Source organism: Heterodontus francisci, unplaced genomic scaffold (assembly GCF_036365525.1).
Source record: "Heterodontus francisci isolate sHetFra1 unplaced genomic scaffold, sHetFra1.hap1 HAP1_SCAFFOLD_59, whole genome shotgun sequence".
NCBI classification, from domain to species: domain Eukaryota; kingdom Metazoa; phylum Chordata; class Chondrichthyes; order Heterodontiformes; family Heterodontidae; genus Heterodontus; species Heterodontus francisci.
The window spans coordinates 2,571,191-2,588,393 of NW_027140758.1; positions in this window are offsets into that span (position 1 = coordinate 2,571,191).

Sequence of the window (17,203 nt, forward strand, 5' to 3'; positions counted from 1 at the left end):
CTTAACTTCAGAGATGGTTAAATTGCCTCCCCACAGCAGAATACCCAGGCCGGAGGAACAGGAATCATTTCCTCTGGACCAGATCGATGGCCCGTGAGACCATTGCCTGTAAGTGCTGCGGTGCAGGATTCCACACTCCTGACAAAACAGTACGCCGGCTTTGACCTTTGCGAAGTCATCCAAGGTTGAAACACATCACGTGGTGGATTTAACACAATGCATGTTCATCGAAGCATTCTTTACATCCACTATCAAGTTGGGTGTTGCTTACCACACCAGGTGTCCTTGCTAGTCCCAGTCCTTGAGTATGTTCCTGCATTCCCATCGTGTCCGCAAGCTGTTTCACATTCGTTGAGCCCAGAAACCCCTCATGGTTATTCATGAGGGTTTTGTTCCACTGGGGTGACATCGGCAGTTGGGGGACGGGTCTTGTAGGCAGCAAGGCTTGGGTTGTCCTCTGCTGTTGGTGTCTTTCCCCTCGTTCCCTCCTCGAAGACATCACTGTTCCTGACTTCCCGGAGCTGGAGCTGGAGTGCGCAGGACACTTCGCTGCTCTCGGTCTCCCGGAGCTGGGGTGCACTGAGCATCTCCTTGGGTTCCATGCTTTTGGTTTGGGGTGCGCTGGGCGTGTCACAGCTTCCAGTGCCCCGGGGCTGGGGGGCTTTATCTTCCAGCTCCTTTGAGTTCTGCTGCTTCTTTTGGAGGTGCCATCGTTCCGGCCCTTCCTCGTGCAGTGAGGAGGAGCTGCTGTAGTCTGTCTCAGACGGTAGCCTCCTCTTGCCATTGGTTTGGGTGGTGACCTGTTCTTTTTTTGGAGCTTTTTACTTTGTGTTCTTCCTTTGTACCACCTGCCACTGACCTGTTTGTCCATCTGCTGCCTCCCCCTCCATTAATTCTGTCTGTGGAGGAGGAGTTTCCAGGCACGGAGTAGGTGTTGGGTCACTGGTTGCAGCTGCCTCCCCTTTCTTCTCTTTCTCAGATAGACTTTCATCGCTGTGGGGAGGATTGCTTGTTTCCCTCCCAGCACCAGACGTGTTCACCGTTCCTTAACCCAGACTTTCCTTGGTCCTTGCTGCCTGAGCATAACTGAGGCAGCGTTTGGGCAGGTTTTGTAGAGGTGGCCTGCCCCACCTCACAGGTTGCAGCACTTACTCTGTTTACAGTCCTTGGTGTGATGGCCTTCCTTCTTGCAGTTCTTGCAGACGACTGTGCTGCAGTTAGCTGCCACAAGACCAGATTTGCTGCAGGTACGACAAACTCTGGGCTGCTCCGCATAGACCATGAAGCCTCGACTTCCCCCGAAAGTGAAGCTGGAGGGAGGATGGATGATGGCTCCGTTGGCATTGACCTTCAAGGTCACCTTGACCTGCCGCTAACTGGTCCAATTCCCAAATGGGTCCTTGACATCAGTGCTGCTGCCGGCCACCTCGACATACCTGGTGAGGAAGGTGAGTACATCCACGACAGGAACATGGGGGTTGTAGAGGTGGCTTCTCACCACACGGTCACGTTGCGATGGCAGTGTGAAGAGCGGCTCCATTGTGAGGATCGACAGCGGCGCCTGGTTTCCCTTCTCCTTGAACACCTTCAGGAACTTGATGCATCCGCCATGTTCTTGGACGTCACGTCAAAATATCCACTGCTGGGGAAGTCCTGCAGGCAGAAGATGTTCGCAGCTTGGAATCCACAGCAATCAATAAGGATTTTCTTAATGAAGAAGGTACGATCAACCGGTGCATCTCCATCAATATCCTTCACTACCACCCGAACGGTGTTACACACTCCCTGGCCTGAAGTTACAGAATTGATTGCAGCCATTTTACTCAAAAACTTACCTGAGACAGGATCATGGTCTCTCCCCTGCTCCTCTTCCAGACATTTCCACAATCTCACAAATAATTTCACAAAGAGTGAAGAATTCCTCCTGCACTTCCCTGCTTTACCTTCTGGAGGAATGCAGTCCGGCTACTTCTGATTGATTACTGTCTGCTGAAGCTCATTGGCTGGTTCATGTCACCAATCAGGTAGCTGCTATTTCGCCGATCATCAAAGGGCAATGAGAAAATGGGGTGGAGATTGACAGCGGCAAATTGTCAGAGCTGAAACCCATTCAGAAATTTGAAAAGCCTGCCAAAATATTTGTGAAACAAGGAACAGCTGAAATATAATAAATAATATCGTCTGAAGAGTAAAATGTATTTCACTCTCTCCTGATATTGTGTTTCTCCTCATTGTCCGTCACAGATACCAGACTTACTTTCCTTCCGGGGGCGGAGCGGAGAGGAGTGGACCTGTGGGGAGAACACCGAGAGTGGAGCCGATAAATTGAACCCAAGGATTGCGGCCCAGTCACTCACCTTCCAGGAGAGGAGCGGACCTGTGGGGAGAACACCGAGAGTGGAGCCGATAAATTGAGCCTGAGGATCGCGGCCCAGTCACTCACCTTCCGGGAGAGGAGCGGAGAGCAGTCCAGGCACGCCGGAGTTTGAAAACAAAGTGAGCAGTGATGTCACAGGAAGGCTGCAAGGTGATTGGTTGGTGAGTGTCTGCTGTTAGGGAGTTACTCTAAATAGCTGGGTAAGTAACTAAAAGTAAAGGGAAAGGTCTACAGTTTTTTCAATAAAGGAGGTCGTGTTTTTTGGGGGAGAATCAAGGTCCCTAGTGTAAATAATTTAATTTTTGGGTAATTTAAGGGGATAAATTGAGGGTAAGTCATGGCAGGGCAGCTCAGCAATGTGGAGTGATCCTCCTGTGCAATGTGGGAAGTCAGGGAGACTTCCAGTATCCAGGGCGAACACGTGTGCAGGATGTGTCTCCAGCTGCAGCTACTCGAAATCCACGTTTCGGATCTGGAGCGGCGGCTGGAAATACTGTGGAGCATCTGCGAGGCTGAGATCATCATGGATAGCACGAAGAGGGAGGTGGTCACACCGCAGGTAAAGACTGCTCAGGTAGAAAGGGAATGGGTCACCACCAGGCAGAGTAGAAGAACTAGGCAGGTAGTGAAGGAGTCCCCTGGATCCATCTCCCTTTCAAACAGATTTTCCACTTTGAATACTGTTGGGGGAGATAGCTTCTCAGGGGAATGCAGCAAGAACCAAGTCTGTGGCACCACAGGTGGATCAGCTGCACAGGAGGGGCGGAAAAGGAGTAGAAGAGCTATAGTGATAGGGGATTCTATCGTAAGAGGTACAGATAGGCATTTCTGTGGCTGCAAACGTGACTCCAGGATGATATGTTGCCTCCCTGGTGCTAGGGTCAAGGATGTCACAAAGAGTGGCTGCAGGACAAGGGGGAGGGTGAACAGTCAGAGGTCATGGTACACATTGGCACCAATGACATAGGTAGAAAGAGGGATGAGGTCCTGCAACCAGAATTTAGGGAGCTAGATAGCAGATTAAAAAGCAGGACCTCAAAGGTTGTAATCTCTGGATTACTCCCAATGCCACATGCTAATGAGTATAGGAGTAAGAGGGTAGAGCAGATGAATGCTTGGCTGAGGATATGGTGCAGGAGGGAGGGCCTTAATTTCCTCGACCACTGGGTCTGTTTCTTATTCCTATCACAGAGACATGGTTGAGGGAGGGGCTGGATGGCAGCTCAGTATTCCAGGGTACAGAATCTACAGGCAAGACAGGTGAAGGGGTAAAAGAGGAGGTGGCATTGCACTGTTGATCAAGGAGTCAATTACTGCAGTAAGGAAGGATGATATCTTAGAAATTCCTCAAATGAGGCCATATGGGTAGAACTTAAAAACAAAAAGGGGACAATCACTTGGCTGGGAGTGTACTACAGGCCTCGAAACAGACAGGAAGAGATAGAGGAGAAAATATGTCGGCAAATCTCAGAGAGGTGTAAGAATCTTCTTCTTCTTTGGCCTCCTTGTCTCGAGAAACAATGGGTAAGCACCTGGAGGTGGTCAGTGGTTTGTGAAGCAGCGTCTGGAGTGGCTATAAAGGCCAATTCTGGAGTGATAGACTCTTCCACAGGTGCTGCAGATAAAATTGGTTGTCAGGGCTGTTACGCAGTTGGCTCCACCCTTGCGCTTCTGTCTTTTTTCCTGCCAACTGCGAAGTCTCTTCGACTCGCCACACTTTAGCCCCACCTTTATGGCTGCTCGCCAGCTCTGGCGATCACTGGCAACTGACTCCCACGACTTGTGATCAATGTCACAGGACTTCATATTGCGTTTGCAGACGTCTTTTAAGCGGAGACATGGACGGCCGGTGGGTCTGATACCAGTGATGAGCTCGCTGTACAATGTGTCCTTGGGGATCCTGCCATCTTCCATGCGGCTCACATGGCCAAGCCATCTCAAGTGCCACTGGCTCAGTAGGGTGTATATGCTGGGGTTGTGTTGGAGATATGGTTCTGCCAAATGATGCCAAGGATTCTCCGGAGGCTGCGAAGATGGAACGAATTGAGACGTCGCTCTTGGCTGACATACGTTGTCCAGGCCTCGCTGCCGCAGAGCAAGGTACTGAGGACACAGGCTTGATACACTTGGACTTTTGTGCTCTGTGTCAGTGTGCCATTTTCCCACACTCTCTTGGCCAGTCTGGACATAGCAGTGGAAGCCTTTCCCATGCACTTGTTGATTTCTGCATCGAGAGACAGGTTACTGGTGATAGTTGAGCCTAGGTAGGTGAACTCTTGAACCACTTCCAGAGCGTGGTCACCGATATTAATGGATGGAGCATTTCTGACATCCTGTCCCATGATGTTCTTTTTCTTGAGGCTGATGGTTAGGCCATATTCGTTGCAGGCAGCCGCAAACCTGTCGATGAGACTCTGCAGCCACTCTTCAGTGTGAGATATTAATGCAGCATCGTCAGCAAAGAGGAGTTCCCTGATGAGGACTTTCCGTACTTTGGTCTTCGCTCTTAGACGGGCAACCTGCCACCTGATCTTGTGTGGAGGAAAATTCCTTCTTCTGAAGGGTTGAATGTATGTGAGAGCAGCAGGGAGAAGAAGATCCCAAACAATGTAGGTGTGAGAACACAGCCCTGTTTCATGCCACTCAGGATAGGAAAGGGGTCTGATGAGGTGCCGTTATGCTAAATTGTGCCTTTCATATTGTCATGGAATGAGGTGATGATAATTAGCAGCTTTGGTGGACATCCAATCTTTTCTAGTAGTCTGAAGAGACCATGTCTGCTGACGAGGTCAAAGGCTTTGGTGAGATCTATGAAAGCAACGTAGAGGGGCATCTGTTGTTCACGGCATTTCTCCTGTAGCTGGTAAAGGGAGAACAGCATGTCAATGTTGGATCTCTCTGCTCGAAAGTTACACTGTGCCTCAGGGTAGACACGCTCAGCCAGCTTCTGGAGCCTGTTTAAAGCGACTCGAGTGAAGACTTTCCCCACTATCCTGAACAGGGAGATTCCACGGTAATTGTTGCAGTCACCACGGTCACCCTTGTTCTTATAGAGGGTGATGATATTGCCATCGCGCATGTCCTGTGGTACTGCTCCCTCGTCCCAGCACAGGCAAAACAGTCCGCAGAGTGCTGGAAGTATAGCAGGCTTGGTACTCTTGATTATTTCAGGGTAATGCTGTGCTTCCCAGGTGCTTTTCTGCTGGCGAGAGAATGAATGGCATCACTGAGTTCCGATTTTGTTGGCTGTACGTCCAGCTCATCCATGACTGGCAGAGACTGGGCTGCATTGAGGGCGGTCTCAGTGACAACATTTTCCCTGGAGTACAGTTCTAGGTAGTGCTCCACCCAGCAGTCCATTTACTTCCGTTGGTCAGTGATTATGTCCCCTGATTTAGATTTGAGGGGGGCGATCTTCTTGATGTTTGGCCCAAAAGCTCTCTTAATGCCATCATACATTCCTCTGATGTTTCCAGTGTCAGAGGCCAGCTGAATAAGACTGCATAGGTGTTTCCAGTAGTCATTTGCACAGTGCCTGGCTGTTCTTTGTGCAGCGCTTCTGGCTGCTTTAAGAGCTACGGATGTTAACTCGCTGGGGGCTTTCTTGTATTTCAACAGTGCAATGCGCTTAGTGGCTATGAGAGGTTCCAGCTCTTCAAAGTGTGATTGAAACCAGTCTGCATTCTGCTTCACACGTTTGCCATAGGTGATCATAGCTGAGTCATAGATGGCATCTCTGATGTGGGCCCACTTGGTCTCTGCATCCCCTGTAGGAGTGTTTTGAAGGACTTTATCAAGTGAATTTAGAAACTTACGTAACAGCTGTGGATAAGAAATTCTGCTAGTGCTGATGCGCAGGCGGCCCTTCCGCTTGGAGTGATGCAGCTTCTTTGGTTTGAGTCTAACCTTGCTGCACACCACACACTGCACACCACACACATCCTTGTCCACTCAACACAGTATTAGACTGGCAGTAAAGTAAGCTTGTCTGCAGCTTGCTGTGAAATGGCATGAGACTGACATCTCTTGGTGTGAAATAGAACTGCAAGAGGGAAATCGATTGATAATAAAAAGCAAGGTGGGAGTGTGAGCTGCGAGGGGGATACAAAGGACCGGATTTTATTTGGTTCACTCCCCCCGAGATTCCGGCCCTGCTCCAATTCTGGTCTTTTGAGCATCGCTGATTTTTATCGCTCCACCGCTGGCAGCTGTGACATCAGCTGTCCAGGCCCGAAGCCTGAGATTTCCCTCCCTGAACTCTCTGCCTCTCGACCTCTCTTCCTTCCTTTAAAACACTCATGGAAGCTACTTCTGTGAACAAGCTTTTGGCCATCTGCTCTAATACGGTCTTGTGTGGCTTGGGGTCCAAATTTGCTTTCCGACACTCCTGTGAAGTGCCATGGGACGCTGTATTACGTTAAAGGTGCTCTATAAATTTACACACAAGTTGTTGTTGTTTTTGGTCTGGAATGTATTGCCTGAGAGAATGGTGGAAGGAGACTCAATCGTAAGGTTGAAAAGGGAATTTCGATAAATAGTTGAAAGGAAATGAAAGAGCTGCCACAGGCACGATGGGCCGCCCTGGTTGTAGATGTCGTCGTCGTCATCCTTCCTTCTACGTGAGATGATGGACTTGCAGCAAATTCATTGGTGATGGGATAGTTTCCCATGATGCACTTTGTCTGATAGCTGAAGAGGTCAATCTGTGAGAGGCAGGTTCTTCCACAAGTGACACATATGAGGTGGGATTATCAGGTGTTGCTGTTTTCCATGTCGGCACCTGCTGTCGAACTGCTGTAGTCACTGATTGTCATGGTGACGCACACACCAGTCCAGGGGTAATATCACCATTTCCCTCTGTTGTTGGCCAGTGTCTCCCATGTGTGAAAATCGATGTTTCGGGCCTTCATGTCCTGCTTGCAGGCATCCTTGAAGTGGGGCTTTGGGCATCCAACTGGTCTTCTGTCTCCGGCTACCTCCCCATACAGAATACCCTTGGGAATGTGTCATCTTCCATCCTGCAAACGTGCCTGAGCCAGCAAAGTCACCTCTGCTTGACGAGTGTGAGCATACTCGGGAGATTTGCTTTTGAAAGCATTGTTACATTTGTGATTTTGTCCAGTGTTTATTTGCGCAGTGTCTCACTGTCTCTTGCACAACTGCCTTGGCTAATTTCAAGTCATATAATGTTCTGGCTGCTGGTTTCATGTCGTGCGTCAGGTCGGTTCTGCTTTTTGCTTCAATAACAGATGTCATCTCTGCTGAGTAGGTGGGGAAGAGACAGTTGCCCACGTCCTTCTGGAATGTGTCTTTGCAAAGCAGGTGTGGAAAGAGATGCCGTAGTTTTTGTCGAGGTTCATCCCAAGCAGCTCTGTAACACAGGAGTCTGTGCTCCACGGGCTGTTCCCAGGGGCGCACACCGAGACAAACATCAACTGCTGCTGGAGGACCATCAATTTGGTGATAGACACTTTTTGGTCTGCCCGAAACTTGCTGGTCTTCCAGCGCAAAACGTTGTCCACGACCGAGTGTTGCAGACTGGCACATTCCAAGGTCCAGGACTACGTGCTGAGGGACACACTAAAGCTTGGGGTAGCCACTGCAAAGGCTCAATGTGGAAAGACCATTGTGTAAGGTCCTCCTGCCATAGTGAACTAAGGAACTGGACCCATGGGAAACCCATCGGGCTGCATACACCAAATATGGTTTTGCTGTAAAATGTACATGGCAGGCAAGTGGAATGGAAGGGTTGTGAGGCAACTCACTCCTGTATTGAAGAAAACTGATTTCTTTCACACTTATTGGAATGTCATAGAGTCATGGAGAGATACAGCACTAAAACAGGCCCTTCAGCCCACCGAGTCTGTGCTGACCACCAACCACCCATTTACAGTAATCCTACATTAATCCCATATTCCCTACCACATCCCCACCTTCCCTCAATTCTCCTACCACCTACCGACACTCGGGCAATGTACAATGGCCAATTTACCTATCAACCTGCAAATCTTTGGCTGTGGGAGGAAACCAGAGCACCTGTCGGAAACCCACGCGGTCACAGGGAGAACTTGCAAACTCCACACAGGCAGTACCCAGAACCGAACCCGGGTCGCTGGAGCTGTGAGGCTGCAGTGTTTTTTTCCAGATTTTTATGAATAAAGTATATTTTGGAAAAACAAAATTCTTAATGAAGTAGGCGCAGTCGATGGGTGCAACTCCTTCACTATCTTTCACCGCCACCCTAACGGTGTTACACACCCCCTGGCCTGGAGCACTGGTGTTGGTTGCAGCCATTTTTACTTGACGCTTTCCTGGGACAAGTACTAAATCCTCAACTGACAGGGAAACCACCACCACGGTAGATCTCCAATCCCAAAGGGCGGAATGCCCTAAATACGGTGCTGAAACCACCTCCCACCCCCAAAAAAACACAAAAACAGCACCTGCATTATCAAATGCCACTGATCACGGTCTCTCCCCTGCCAGCTCAGTCCAAGCATTGAGGTGGAGAAGTGCGTACTTGGAGCTGCGAAGAAACGAGCACGAGTGTTTCTAGCAAAAAAGATTTGGGAGCAGAAACACTGTCCAGCAACAGCTAGTAAATTCTATTTTTGATTCATATAATCAGGGGTGAGCGCAAAAGCAGACCCCCAACTATCACAAATTCTGCAGTTGAGTATCCCACATTTGAAGACAACGCAGGCATCAGCAAATCCACAGTACAATAGGTTAGCCTCATCTTGGGAGAACTTTTTTCTTTATTTCCAAAATATACTTTATTCATAAAAATCTGCAAAAATTACATTCCCAAACAGTTTAAAACAGCATCAACTCAAAAATAACAAACAGTGCTAAGGGGATCAGTTTCCTTCCAGACAATCATGAGTTGCCTCACAACTCTTCCATTTCACGATTGTTATGCCAATTATAGTTTCACATTTACAGCAAAAGTAAATATCAACAAAACAGTTCGAGGGGTTTCCCATGGATCCAGCCCATCAGTCCAGCTTGGTGGGGGAACCTAACACTGTGGTCTTTCCCCATTGAGCCTTTGCTGCGGCTGCCCCAAGCTTTAGTGCGTCCCTCAGCACGTAGTCCTGGACCTTGGAATGTGACAGTCTGCAACATTCGGTGGTGGACAACTCTTTGCGCTGGAAGACCAGCAGGTTTCGGGCAGACCAAAGGGCGTCTTTCACCGAATTGATAGTCCTCCAGCAGCAGTTGATGTTTGTCTCAGTGTGCGTCCCTGGGAACAGCCCGGGGAGCACAGACTCCTGTGTTACAGAGCTGCTTGGGATGAACCATGACAAAAACCACTGCATCTCTTTCCACACCTGCTTTGCAAAGACACATTCCAGGAGGAGGTGGGCGACCATCTCTTCCCCACCACAGCCAACACGGGGGCACTGTGCGGAGGGGGCGAGACTTCGGGTGTGCATGAAGGATCTGACGGGGAGGGCCCTTCTCACCACCAGCCAAGCTACGTCTTGGTGTTTGTTTGAAAGTTCTGGTGATGAGGCATTGCGCCAAAAGACTTTGACGGTCTGCTCGGGGAACCATCCGACAGTATCCACCGTTTCCTTTTCCCGTAGGGCCTTGAGGACATTTCGTGCAGACCACTGCCTGATGGACCGGTGGTCAAAGGTGTTTTCCCGCAGAAACTGCTCCACGAAGGATAGATGGTACGGCACGTCCCAACTGCACGGAGCATTCCGCGGCAATGTGACCAGGCCCATCCTTCGCAACACCGGGGACAGATAGAACCTCAGCACGTAGTGACACTTGGAGTTTGCGTACTGGGGATCTACACACAGCTTGATGCAGCCGCACACGAAGGTGGTCATCAGGATGAGGGCCACGTTGGGTACATTTTTCCCGCCCTTGTCCAGAGATTTGAACATCGTGTCCCTCCGGACCCGGTCCATTTTAGATCCCCAGACGAAGCGGAAAATGGCTCGGGTGACTGCCACGGCGCAGGAGTGGGGTATGGGCCAGACCTGCGCCACGTCTGGCAGCAACGTGAGCGCCTCGCACCCGATGACCAGGTTCTTACCCACAATGGAGAGAGATCGCAGCCCCCACATTTCCAACTTTTGTCGTACCTTGCCTACTCGCTCCTCCCATGTTTTGGTGCACGCCCCGGCCCTTCCGAACCATATCCCCAGCACCTTCAGGTAATCTGACCTGACGGTGAAGGGGACAAAGGATCGGTCAGCCCAGTTCCCAAAGAACATGGCCTCGCTCTTGCCATGCTTAACTTTGGCTCCCGAGGCCAGTTCGAACTGGTCGCAGATGCTCATCAGTCTGCGCACGGACAGCGGATCCGAGCAGAAAACGGCGACGTCATCCAAGTACAGGGAGGTTTTGACCTGAGTGCCTCCGCTGCCTGGGATTGTCACACCTCTTATGCTCGCATCCTTCCTAATAGACTCAGCAAAGGGTTCAATACAGCAAACAAACAAGACCGGGGACAGAGGACAGCCCTGTCTGACTCCAGATTTGATCGGGAAACTTTCAGATTCCCACCCGTTGATTGAGACTGCGCTACTGATGTTTGTGTAGAGCAGTTGGATCCAATTGCAGATTCCCTCCCCAAACCCCATTTTGGAAAGCACGTCCATCATGTAGGTGTGCGATATCCTGTCAAAAGCCTTCTCCTGGTCCAGGCTGATGAGGCAGGTGTCCACCCTCCTGTCCCGTACGTAGGCGATCGTCTCCCTGAGTAGCGCGAGACTATCAGAGATCTTCCTGCCGGGTACAGTGCAGGTCTGATCGGGGTGAATCACCAACTCCAGAGCAGACTTGACTCGACTGGCTATGACTTTGGACAGAATCTTGTAATCAACATTAAGCAGTGAGATGGGCCGCCAATTTCTGATTTCTGCCCTCTCCCCCTTCTGCTTGTAAATGAGCGTGATGATGCCTTTTCTCATGGATTCTGACATGCTGCCGGCCAGGGGCATACTCTCGTATACTTCCAGCAGGTCCGGGCCAACCCAGTCCCACAGGGCCGAGTACAACTCGACCGGTAAGCCGTCGCTCCCGGGAGTTTTACTCGTCTCGAAAGGCTCGACGGCCTTTGTCAGCTCGTCCAGAGTTAGCGGCTTGTCCAGTCTCTCCCTCCTGCTGTCATCTAAGACCTCTGTGATAGATGACAGGAAGGACTGGGAGGCTCTGCTGTCTGTGGGCTTCGCGTCATACAGCCCAGCACAAAAGGATTTGCTGATCCTTAGTATGTCGGACAGCGAAGACGTTACCGAGCCATCTTCTTCCTTCAGGCTGCTGATAACAGAGCTCTCTCTGTGTACCTTTTGGAAGAAGTAACGCGAGCACGTCTCATCCTGCTCGATGGAGCGGACTCTGGACCGGAAGATGATCTTGGAGGCCTCCTTGGCAAAGAGCGAGGCCTGCTGGCTCTTCACCTCTTGGAGGTCCTCCTTGACCTTGACCCCCACCTTCTGAACACCTTTGCGGATGAAGAACCTCTTGATGTTCTCCTTAATCGCTTCCCACCAGTGAACTGGAGACTCAAAGAGGGGTTTCACGGTCCTCCAACCTTTGTAATCCCTTTTGAGTTCCTCAACGTTCTCTGGGGTCAGCAGTGTAGCATTGAGTTTCCACGTCCCTCTGCCAACCTGCTGGACGTCCTGTAAGTGACAGTCGGCCAGTAAGAGGCAGTGGTCGGAGAAGAACACCGGCTTGACGTCGGTGGATCCGACCGTGACAGCATGAGACACAAACAGGAAGTCAATCCTGGAACGGGCAGACCCGTCCGATCTTGACCATGTGTATCTGCGCTGCGCTCTGTCTGCAGGTTTGCTGAAGACGTCGTGCAGTTTGGCATCTTTAACTGTTTCTATTAGGAATCTGGACGTAGCGTCCAGTTTGCTGTCATCACTGCCAGATCGTCCAGCCGCATCGATGATGCAGTTGAAGTCACCGCCTAGGATGACTGGCCTGGACGTCGCCAGCAGCAGTGGGAGCTGCTGGAAGACGATCAGCCGCTCGCTGCGTTGTCCCGGGGCGTACACGTTGATCAACCGGAGCGGAGCGTTGTTGTACATCACGTGTGCTACGAGGAGGCGGCCGCCCACCACCTCCTTAACTTCGGAGATGGTGAAGTTACCTCCCCGCAGCAGAATACCCAGGCTGGAGGAACGGCAGTCATTACCCCCCGACCAGATCGATGGCCCGTGGGACCACCATCGCGACCACTGCCTGTAGGTGCTGAGGTGTGGTATTCCACACTCCTGCAGAAACAGTAGGTCAGCTTTGACCTTGGCAAGGTAATCCAAGGTTGAAATACATCGCGTAGTAGATTTAATGCTACGCACATTAATGGAAGCAATTCTTACACCCATTTTTTACTAAAAATTAGTTGTTGCTTCCCATACCATTTGTCCTCGCTAGTCCCAGTCCTTCGGGATGTTCCTGCATACCCATCGTGTGCGCAAGCAGTTTCACGTTGATTGGGATCAGAAACCCCTCCTGATTTTTCATGCAGGGTTTGTTCCGCTCGGGTGACATCGGGGGGGTCTTGTAGGCAGAGAGCATTGGGTTGTCCTCAGCTGCTTCCATCTGTTCCTCCTCGAAAACATCACAGCTCCCAGTCTCCCGGAGCTCAGGTGCGCCAGACGTGTCTTTGCTCCCGGTGTCCCGGAGCTGAGATGCGTTGGCCACGTCGTTACGTGTGGGGCATTGGGGTTGGGCCACGCCGGGCCCATCACAGCTTCCAGTGCCCGGGGGCTGGGATGCTTTACCATCCATCTCGGAGTTCTGCCGCCTCTTTTGAAGGGGCTGACGTTCCAGCATTTCCCCGTCCAGTGAAGAGGAGTTGTTGCAGTCTGATTCAGAAGAGAGCCTCCTCTTGCCACTGGTTTGGGTGGTGGCTTTGGGATGTTTTTTCTTTGTGGTTTTCCTCTGGACCACTTGCCACTGACCTGTTTGTGTCGATAGGCTGACTGGAGGGGAAGCTATGTTGGATTTGGTGCTTGGCAACGAACAAGGCCAGGTGGCAGATCTCTCGGTGGGAGAGCATTTCGGTGATAGTGATCACAACTCCCTGACCTTTACTATCGTCATGGAGAGGGACAGGAGCAGACGGGATGGGAAAATATTTAATTGGGGGAGGGGGAATTACAATGCTATTAGGCAGGAACTGGGGTGCATAAATTGGGAACAGATGTTCTCAGGGAAATGCACGACAGAAATGTGGAGGTTGTTTAGGGAGCACTTGCTGCGACTGCTGGATAGACTCTATATCAGAAACTGATAGATCTGGACAAAAGCTGATTTTCACATAAAGTTGTTGACAGATATGTGGTGAAACTCACATTTTTTTTTATTTCCAAAATATACTTTATTCATAAAAATCTGTAAAAAGTACATTCCCAAACAGTTTAAAACAGCATCAAGTCAAAGAATACAAACAGTGCAAAGGTGATCAGTTACCTTCTGTACAATCATGAGTTGCCTCACAACCCTTCCATTTCATTGTCATGCCATATACATTTTTACATTTACAGCGCACAAAATTTCTCCGATACAGTTCGAGGGGTTTCCCATGGATCCAGCCCCTCAGTTCAGCTTGGTGGGGGGACCTTACACTGTGGTCTTTCCCCATTGAGCCTTTGCTGCGGCTGCCCCAAGCTTTAGTGCGTCCCTCAGCACGTAGTCCTGGACCTTGGAATGTGCCAGTCTGCAACATTCGGTGGTGGACAACTCTTTTCGCTGGAAGACCAGCAAGTTTCGGGCAGACCAAAGGGCGTATTTCACCGAATTGATAGTCCTCCAGCAGCAGTTGATGTTTGTCTCGGTGTGCGTCCCTGGGAATAGCCCGTAGAGCACAGACTCCTGTGCTACATAGCTGCTTGGGATGAACATCGACAAAAACCACTGCATCTCTTTCCACAAAGTTAACTCACATAGCAATAGCAGAAACAGTCACAAACCAAAAACTGAAACATACAGAGTAAAAACCCACATTCTCACACCAGAAATTCACGGCTACAAAGTGAAGCTGACTCTCTCCTCCCAGGCACTGACAGGTACAAAAGAAAACACGCACTAACATACCAGGAAATGAAATGTCGGAAATAAAACCTGATTATCATGTCAGAGATTGACATTAATGACAGTTGTGGTACCCAGAATGCTCTGCGCTCCAGAATTTGCCTTGTCTCTGATCAGGAGCAGGCGCGGTAGTGGCTGACCTCCATCTGCAGCTGGAGCGGAATATTCACAAAGTGCAGGGAGACCGCGCCCGTAGTGGGTGCACACAGCTGGAGCAGGGCGTCAAGGACACAATAGGATGGAACAATCCCGTTTGTGTCCCTGCGGGTGGCGGTGAAGCTTTTCCCTGTGAGGCGTCCCGAAACTGCCCGCCAGCAAGGTCAACTGGTCAGAGAGCGTCTGTAAATGGATAGGAATTGGGGATTGGGCAGGGAGCGTCTCTAAATGAATAAGATTTGGGGACTGGGCAAGGAGCGTCTGTAAATGGATAAGAATTGGGGATTTGGCAGGGAGCGTTTTTTTATGCGTTCGTGGGATGTGGGCGTCGCTGGCTCGATCTCAGCTGCAGTAATGTGTCCAGTTCTGGGCACCAGGTTTCAGAAAGGACATCAAAGCTTTTGAGACAGTTCGGAGGAGATTTACGAGAATGATACCAGAGATGAGGGGTTTCAGTTCTCTGGACAGGGTGGTGAAGCTGGGATTGTTGGCCAAAAATGTCAAGGGGAGGTGAGGAGAGATCTTTTTACCCAGTAACTGATTCGGATTTGGAATGAATTGTCTGACAGGGTGCTGGAAACAGATTCAATTATAACTTTCATAAAGAAATTGGACAAATATTTAAAAGTGAATTTCTCCAGGACTATGGGGAAATAGGCAGGGGGTTGGACTAATTGCATCATTTTTTTCACAGATTCAGCACAGGCACAAAAGACCGATTGGCCTCCTTCTGTGCTGTATGATTCTATGAAATAGTGACAGTCAGGGCAAGTCTGTATAAGAAGGAGAAATGGAGACAGGTCAGGGAGAGCACATCACCAAAACTGGGAGATACTACATTGGACAGGGAGGGTCGGAGGGGGAGAGAGCACGTACATACAGTCAGAATCAGCACCTTCAGGGGAGGAGAGAGAGAGGAACCAGTGAGTGTAGAACTGAACCCAGCCAGAGTCAACCTGCTGAAACACCAGTGAGTTCACACTGGGGAGAGATCATTCACCTGCTCCGTGTGTGGGCAGGGGTTCACTCAGTCATCCAACCTCACTGAACATCAACTTGTTCACACTGATCAGAGACCTTTTCAATGTCCTGACTGTGAGAAGAGCTTGAAAAGCAGTAATGATCTGCTGAAACACCAACACATTCACTCTGGGGAGAGGCCGTTCCCCTGCCATGTGTGTGGGAAGGGATTCACTCAGTCATTCAATCTGCTGCAACATCAGCAAGTTCACATGTAACTGCAGGGGTTGGAGTCTGCTGTTGTTGCTGCTATTCATCACTTTCAGAGACAAAGTTGAGTCTTACTTTATAACCAGTGTAGTCCAGAGCAAAAGCGTCTTCTTAATGTTGAGATAAACGGGAGAAGAAACCTGGAAGTGGCGGTGAGGATGGGGGAGGTGCTGCACCATCACTTTAATGGTGCACCCTCCCTCCCCCGGGTCCTTGCTGCACGTCCGCCAGGCCCAGTGGCTCTGATTGGGGTCCTGAGAGCCCCTGAGACTCGGTGCAGCTGAGGCTGCGCTCACCCCCCTCAGCTCTGTTGTGATATTTAAAATACGAAAGGCCTGTCGGACTGAGAGCTGATCTGGAATTTAGAAAGCAGCATTACTGGAGGCTCATTGCTGCTCAGCACAATCTGACCCCCCGCTCCTGGGAATTGTTGATTCTACATCCTGTAGTTCAGTTCTTCACTTAACTAGAGGGGGAGATGTGTGAGCAGAAAAACAGAGCAAATTAAAAAACACAGCTGGACAGATGTGCAACAGGTCAATCTACTGTTACAATAACTCCATCACTGACTCCCTCCTGACAGTAACCAGCCCTTTCACAGAGACTGTGGGTGGCTCTGAAAAGAGCCTCTGGTTTATTAGATGTCATTTCGGCCGCTTTCCTTTTTCTGGGAGCTCTGAGCGCTGGTTTTCTTGGGCAGCAGCAAGGCCTGGATATCAGGCAGCACCCCGCCCTGAGCGATGGTCACGTCTCCCAGCAGCTTGATGAGCTCCTCGTTGTTGCGGACGGCCAGCTGCAGGTGTCTGGGGATGATGCGGGTCTTCTTCAACGTTCGACGGGCGGCACAGTGGCGCAGTGGTTAGCACTGCAGCCTCACAGCTCCAGCGGCCCGGGTTCAATCCTGCAACTGCCTGTGTGGAGTTTGCAAGTTCTCCCTGTGTCTGCATGAGTTTTCTCCGGGTGCTCTGGTTTCCTCCCACAAGCCAAAAGACTTGCAGGTTGGTAGGTAAATTGGCCATTATAAATTGTCACTCGCATAGGTAGGTGGTAGGGAATGTAGGGACAGGTGGGGATGTTTGGTGGGAATATGGGATTAGTGTAGGATTAGTATAAATGGGTTGTTGATGTTCGGCACAGACTCGGTGACCCGAAGGGCCTGTTTCAGTGCTGTATCTGGAAAACTAAAAACTTCTTGTTGTCCCGGGCCACGTTACCGGCCAGCTCGAGGATTTCAGCGGTCAGATACTCGAGCACAGCAGCCAGATAGACCGGGGCTCCGGCACCCACACGCTCAGCATAGTGACCCTTTCTCAGGAGCCTGTGATCATGGCCCACCAGGAACTGCAGTCCAGCCCGTGAGGAGCGAGA